Here is an 8,020-nt window from a genome sequence, read left to right as displayed (position 1 = left end):
GGTCACCTCCTAATAAATGTCCTTACAGAAAATCTAACTGCTCATTTTAAATCAATACTTTTACTTTTAATACTTAACTATAATAAAATTCAACTTAGCCTATTTTCGTCATGTCAGACATTTTCTCGCTTCACAGGCAGCCAAAATTTATATGCAAATGATCTTTTCTCATATTTCTTTTTGTCTTACAACTTGGTCCCATAAAACAGCAAAAAAGAAAAAGTTGTTGACAGACAATCTTATCATGTTCATTAAAAACATTGATAAATACAAGATCTTAGACTTTGAAAATGATCAAAGGTTCAGTGATTTAAGTCTTGTTTTAAATGGACATGCTCCTCCACCTTTAAATGATTTTATCCACAAATATACATCTGAATAAATACTAGGTCTCAAACTAGAGGAGACTGTTGTTGCAAAACGGAGAACGGAGTTTGGTGGAAAGGTCACGTCTGTCAGAGGAACTCTTCTGGGATGAATTACCTGCAAACAGAATGTCTCTGGGTTTTCCCATTCCTCCCCTGAGCTGCCCCACGCCTGAACAGCAACACTAAAGAGTTTTTAAAAGAAACGTTTGGCTGAAATAAAACCAGTCACGCATTCATCTGTAACATAATGTGACTGTAGACCCTGTAGACTGAGGAGTTTGTGGGTTTGTGTTGAATTTTGTCTGTTTTGTGCACTTGTTTTATGAACTGTTACTTTTTATTTGCTCAGGACTACAGATGAAGTTTAGCTGTTGTGCTAATTCCGGCGCATTTATACAGTATTCACAGACTATTGATTAATGTGCTTTTAAATAAATAAATGAAATGAAATAAATGACATAAGTATGAAAAATATCAGATACTTTAAGACTTTTACTCAAGTAATATTCCCAAAGGAGACTTTAACTTTTATCAAAGTGATTTTTTGGTAAGATACTTGTACTTTTACTTAAGTATCACTTTGTGGTACTTTATACAACACTGGTTACATCATCGTCATCAGAGCTTTGTGAGATCAGAGTGTTTTTTTCCTCCTTACTATCTTGTTAGATCAAATATATCAATAAAACGCTTGCAGCCACCTCAGAGCTGTAACGTTACAAACAAAGACTTGACGACAACGTGTAAAAAATTCCTCATTAATCCACAGAATCAGTGTGTCTGGACCAACCCGGCTGCCTGTGTGCCTTAAAACAACACACACGTACCCCGCCTAAGAAATGCAGACTGTTGTTTGTGTGGAAAGTGTCCTTCAGGGATGTTTTCAGCATGAAGTCAACAGTCTCTGCTGTTTGGGTTTCAGCGGCCTCTCCTCTCCTCTCCTCTCCAGATGTTTCCAGGTCAGGGAGATCCGACGGCACGTCTCTGGGTTTACATGAGTCAGAGGAGAGCAGGGGCAGCTGGGCAGTGTTTCCTGATGGCTCCATGAAAAACACAACCACTGTCACTTTAACCCTGGCTGCATTTCACTCTGAAGTCCATCATGATTCAGTTTAATGAGACTTTTATCTGGACAGGCCCGAGCTTCACCCAAACCAAATCTGCTCCAGCAGATCGATCCAAACCCGGCTCAGATCTGAGGAAACTGATAAAAGCTCAGAGGCTGAAAGAGGGCAGATAAAACCCACCCTGAGTCCATGTTTGACCTTAAACAAGACTCCAAAACATCATTTAAATATTCAGAATTTCTTCTGTTTTTTAATTTGATGTTAGTTTTTTCATGTGAGTCAGTTCATTTGCTATTTTAATTTAGAGAAAACTAAACTAGAAAGCATAACAACACAGGACGGTTGTTACTAATCAGATAAAGCAGCAGCTTTAAAACAGATCAATAAAGTAATCACTGATGTCGTTTGCTAATGGCTCTGAAAAGAAGCTCGAGGCTTTTTGAAAGGAGAAACTCCCAGAAGCTCCCTGAGGTTACATCAACCCTCCACCAGAAATTAGAGCTTTGATTACAATTAAAATATAAAAAAACATTGGGTTAGTATTAAATTACTCTAAGCAACAAATAAAGGTTTCACTTTGACTTTTTGTTTTATTCATTAAATATTTTTCCTCTTCAGCTCATTAAAAATGTAAATAAATATAAATAAACAAATAATCCAACTAATAATACAAGATTATTTTTGTGATTTCATAATATTTATGTTGATTTACTTTTAGTTTAACCAACCTGTAGAAATCAAATATTATTTCTGCTTAAACAGTTTCAGACGTGGTGAATGAATGACTAAAAAAAACAGGTGTAATTACAGGGTGCTGCTGAAAATGAGCTCAAATGTTAGCAAAATATTGTCCCTGCTGAGCTGTTAAAGCTGTTATTTAATTATTAAGTTTCAAAAAATAACTGAGGAGTTATTTAAAATAAAACAAATGTTATTTGGTTCATTGAAATGTTAAAATCAAACAGCTCTGCTTGAATAACAAATAAATTAAAAAGTAAAAACATTGAAAGAAAATAGGTCAACAAGTTATTTTGCTCAAATATATTTTATAACATTAGGTAAAAATCTACTTTTTACATTTTACATTTATTTCTCCTGATCATCTTTAATCTGAGTCTCAAACTGATTATAAATTTTTTGTTTTTGATGCTGAAAAAGTTGAAAAAGTTGAAGTTGTTTCAGAGACTGTCCAGCAGGGGGCGCTCAGGTCCAACATCTCTGTTTCTGATTAAATATTAAAAAGACTGATTTTATTTTACACATCTGGTGATCCAACATTACTTTGTTAAAAGATAGAAAAAGAAAATAGACACAAAACTTGTCTCAGTTGTTTTTTTGTAAACGATAATTTTACTGATGTCATTTCCAGAGACCAGAGACGTGTTCTCCCCCTCAGGCTCCTAAATAATTAAATCCACCCTCAGTTTTCTCCAGAGGATTTAAATCAGAGCAGGAAGAGATTTCCCAACTTAATGGAATGTCTTTCTGTGACGAAGCATTTCCTGGTTTTACTCCACTTCAGTTTGGTTTTCATGTGTTTTACTCACCTCCCTCTCTCCTGGGACCAGAGAGAAAAAAACTCCCACGATGCTCCAGTGATGAACTCCTCTGTGGATCGTCCCAGATTCAGACACAAAACAGGGATTATTTTACAGAACTTGTTTGTTTCCTTTGAATCCTAAAAGCAGCTGAGCTCTCAGTCGTTCGAATAAATAAATCCATGCTGTAATAAATGTCACGGGATAAACGTCACTAATCAGTTCCTGATCTTTTTCACAGCAACAAATCAGATGTTTGAAAGTTCTGCGTCCAAACAGGACTGAGGAGAAAACACTGAGATGATGGACTCAGGACTAACAGACCGTGTGACCTGCTGCGTTCAGAGGAGGAGGAATCTGAGGAGTTGGAGGCTTGAAGGGAGAGAAAGTGTTGGAAAACAAGTCTGTGGATTTCTTTTTTTTTTTTTGACAGATTTTCAGCTTCTGAGATGGTTCTGGGTCAGACCACCTGCTTCGGATGTTATCATCCATGAAATGGACGTTATTAGGTGTTATCAGTCTCCTAGAATGGCTTCAGAATGTCCCGTCTGTGCCGGTTAGCAGGTTCCCCGTCCCATAGAATGGCTTTCGATTGTCAACTGGTTAGTATGAGGCATAAAAAACTGGTTAATATGAGACTTAAAGCCACTAAGGTTAACTTTAGAGCAAATGACATGGTCAGCGCTAAAGACATCGCCCTCCAACGGTTTTATATTGTGGCCTTCCAATAGGGCAATGAGTAGAGTGTCGGACCAGAGAGCAGTCGACCAGGACCCGAGACTGACATGGACACAAAATAATTATTACAATATCTTTTGGTTATTTACACGTTCATTCAATCAATCAAACTTTATTTATAAAGCGCTATAACATCAGCCACTGCTGAAACAAAGTGCTGAACACATGAAATAAAACCTGAATACAAAAACACAATAAAATCACACATTTAAATAAGTAAAATCAGCACCAATACAGTAAAAGTTGAGTAAAATCAAATCTCAGTTGGGTTGAAGGCCAGTGAGAAAATTTTTTTTAAACAAGTCTTAAAAACGGACAGTGAAGGGGCCTGTCCGACATGCAAGGACAAGGCGTTCCACAGTTGTCATTGATATATTAACCCACTAGGGGGCACTGTCGGCACAGTCTGAAGCCTAGAAGGCACAATAGGGACCCTCTGAAGCCATTGCATGGGACTGATAACGCCTAATAACGTCCATTTCATGGACTGATAACATCAGAATCCCCTGGTCAGTCTCTGGTTCTGGGTCAAACTCTGGTTCTGGGCCAGTCTCTGGTTCTGGGTCAGACTCTGGTTCTGGGTCAGACTCTGGTTCCGGGCCAGACTCTGGCTCCAACATGTAAGACTGAATGGACAAGTCTTCTGTTGCTGACATCTTTTAATTAAATTATAAATAAAATGTTTCTGCATGCTAGTAAACTGGAGTGGACCGGTCTGGAAGCAGGAGGGGGGCGGGGCTTGAGGCATCTTAAAGGAACAGCAGAAAAGTGGAGAAAGAGGAGCTGGTAAAGTTAGAATAAGAAGGAACTCAAAGCAAAGACCAAACTGAGTGGTTTAAATGTGAAAAGGAAGGATTTATAAGTTCATGAGATTTTTTGCTAACAGTACACACTCAGACATGGGTAAAAACATTTGCTTCATGTTACAAAAATAAAAACATATTTTATTGTCCTTAGTGCAACATGATAAAATGTCTGTTTGCATGTTTTTGCCTCCTCTCAGGCAGATCTCAGAGTTTGTCTTGTTGAGCTGCAGTGTGTCACTGAACAAATGTTTTAATGCTTCTGATCAGATTAGCGTCCTGACAGAGCAGCCGGCGGGTCGATGGCTCCGCTCTGATTGATGGCTAACAGGGTTATCCTGCAGGCCTCTGATTGGCAGACGGAGCCATCCTCCCATTGATTGAGCCTGCAGGCTCTGTCTCTCCTCCGTCCACTCGTTCTCTTCTTTATGAAATATTGATACTGGCTGCTGGCTCCTCTTAGAGACTCGGCTCCATGAGAAGGTTTTCAGGGCTGCAGGGAAATGTTTCTGTTTGAGTTTTTAGCATTTCTTGTTGTTTAAAACCAGCTTTTAATGAGTGACATCAGTGTAACAGAGACAAGTCTCACTTTGTGCAGCAAAATGAAGCATTTAGAGAGAATAACTTGTCTGTTTTTCTGTTTTTAAACAAACCTCAGATTAAAATATAAGAAATAATCTGTCTGAGTTCAGATGTTTCGAGTCATTACTTTAAATTCTGCATGTTGTCAGCGCCCTCTGTCTGTGAAGCAGCTCACACACAGCTCTGTCTGTACGTTTCTCCTTTTTAAACCCATTTTTTCTCGCTCCACATCAGTGCAGCCTCTGATGCCCGAGCAGATCCATTGTTTTTGGCACAGAGATGCTTTATCTTCTTTTATTGACAGTGAGGATTGATGGCCGACCACAGCCACAGCTCTTTATGCAGGAGAAGAGCCTCCTGGATCAATAACTGTTACCTAAGAAAAGCCCACAGAACCACTAATGAATCTGCTGGCTCTCACACACCCACCACTCGTCTCATTTCTGCACAGGAACGTTCAGATCAACTCAGAAACACTTTTAGCGCACTGCTTTTATATCAAACTCAGTTTGTTGCATGGATTATATGATTCTTCTGATTATAATGCATGTTTGGATCAGGGAATATTTGAATGTCAAACAGGTGAAGAAACATTTCAGCTCTGGTTTCTGTGGTTTTCTGGCTGCTCCACATGTTTCTGTTTGGTTCTGATAAACCTGAAGTCTTTTAGCTCAGGGCTTTTCAACTAAATCACTCCGGGGCCAGTTTTACTGCGGGTCAACATCTCAGGGGCCAAACATCCAGAAATTTGGCGATTCTGTAAATAAACCAAATATTACAAAGATCTGTTACCTTTGAAATAGTTTATTTTGCTGCATTTCATCATGATTACAATACACAGAACCCTATAAAAGTAGTGACAATTAAATATCAAAAACAAAAAGACACATTTTACCTCCTATTTGACACAATTATTATTTTGACATATCTGACTTGCTAAATTTATAAACAATTTTATTTATACTTTCATAGTTTTATCTTCAACTGCTTGTAATGTTAACTGTCTTCAGTGTGCACAGATTGTCATGTTTCTACAACACATGTCTATGTTTAACTAAAAGACCTTAGAGTAATTAAAGAAGAAAACCGGGGGTTTGGACCTAAGAGACGAATGAACCGATTGGCGGGCCGAACTTTGGTCACTCACGGGCCGGATGTGGCCCACGTGCCGCCAGTTGAAATAGCCCTGGTTTGGCTGTTAAATAGTAAAAAGATGTTCAAATAAATAATACTGGAGCAGTTTTAGTGTTTTTATTCTGCTTCACTTCAATTCTGAAAGCAGATTTTTTTCAGTCGTTTTGCTAACTTTACTTCCTGTTTTATTTTATTTTTTTTAGCTCATTTCCTGTTTTGGTTCCTCTGCAGCAGCTAAATGTTGTTGTTGAATCATAAAACTCTTCGATTTATCAGATTGTTGGTTGTTTTCTTTATTTTTGTTGCTTTGTTTCTGTTTTCTGCAAATTCTCAAGACAGAAAAGCATCAAACCAACAGACTGAGATGTTTTTATCTGATGCAAATGTTGATTTTATTAACAAGGTTATAACAATGTAAAAAAAAACATCTTAACCTTAATTTAAAAAACCAGTTCAGACCAGTTGAAGGATTTTCACTTTAGAATATTTAATTCAACAGAATGAATCAATATGCTGAAAATCTTATAATTTTTATGATTTCATATTATTTTTAAAGCAGCAGCTGTTTCCACAGAAACCTCTGATTCGGACAGAAAACCCTGCAGCTCGTCTGAAACGATGAGCGCAGCCTCTTCTGCAGCTCAGCAGAACATCACGACTGATGTGTTTGCAGCTCGCCTGCTGGACATCAGCTCCGGTTATTTATGGACACCAAACCCAAGCTGTGGTCAGGAAATGCTGACTTGTGTGCAAAGATTCATTAAATTAGCCGAAGCCTTTTGTTGCTGAGGTTGCACCACCTCATTTCAGAGCAGAGACTCTGAAAGCCCTGCAGAAATCTAATTTGTCCAGCAGAGGAGGGTGTTAGATTACACGTGTTTGCACTCATTTTCTCTTTGTTTGGTCAGTAATTCTTATAAAGAATCCCAGCCAAACTGACCTTCAGTCATGCATCAGTTTATTCAGATTTTCATGGATTTACAAGGAGATAACTTAGAAATATGAAAAAAAACATTTCTTTAAAATATATCCTCATAGTTGGAATGTTTATTGTGAGCAGAGGAGAAACTGCAACAACGTAAAAATCATTTATTATTTTATAAATGACATGATAGAAAAATGCTACAGAGTTTTAACCCTTTCAGTTTTTTAATCAGGCACAGCTCAGGTCAGCTCTGGGTTTGGGTTGACATTTAAGACTCTTTTAAAACTCAAGGCACATCGTCGGGCCTCCAAACTCTCAGCCTTTTGTTGTTCTTGTTGTTTTTCACGTCTGAAAACAGAATGTGTTTCCTGACAGACTGATGCAGGTCAGCCTGCAGAGCAGAAACCAGACGAGCCAAAACCAAACAACAAGAAGCTGTTTATTATTTACTGACATGACATGCAGACGGTTACATTCATCTGTTATCATAAATTTATCATTTAAATATGTTGAAGGTTCATAAATACAGACAGCAGATATTTATATTTTATACTTGATGCTGATAAACTGAACAGAAACACATCTGCTGAGCGTTTAAACATGAAAAACCTTTAAAGCAGCTGAAGCTCTTTATGAGAATTTAAAACTTTTTTTGAATAAATCAAAGGTTAAACTTGTTCTCATCTAAAACACATTATTATTCCTTGGTTAGGTTTCATTCCAACTGTTTCTAATTTCTAACTTCTGTGGATGAATGTATTTTATTGTGTTTGTTAAATCGTGCAGCACTTTAGCCTTTTCAATGCTTATAAATAAAAGTGGTCTGGCTAAAATGCTGACATTTAAAACAAATTTATTATTACTA

Source organism: Austrofundulus limnaeus, unplaced genomic scaffold, assembly GCF_001266775.1.
Source record: "Austrofundulus limnaeus strain Quisiro unplaced genomic scaffold, Austrofundulus_limnaeus-1.0 Scaffold738, whole genome shotgun sequence".
Lineage (NCBI taxonomy): Eukaryota > Metazoa > Chordata > Actinopteri > Cyprinodontiformes > Rivulidae > Austrofundulus > Austrofundulus limnaeus.
Note: the sequence above shows the minus strand (reverse complement) of the source record.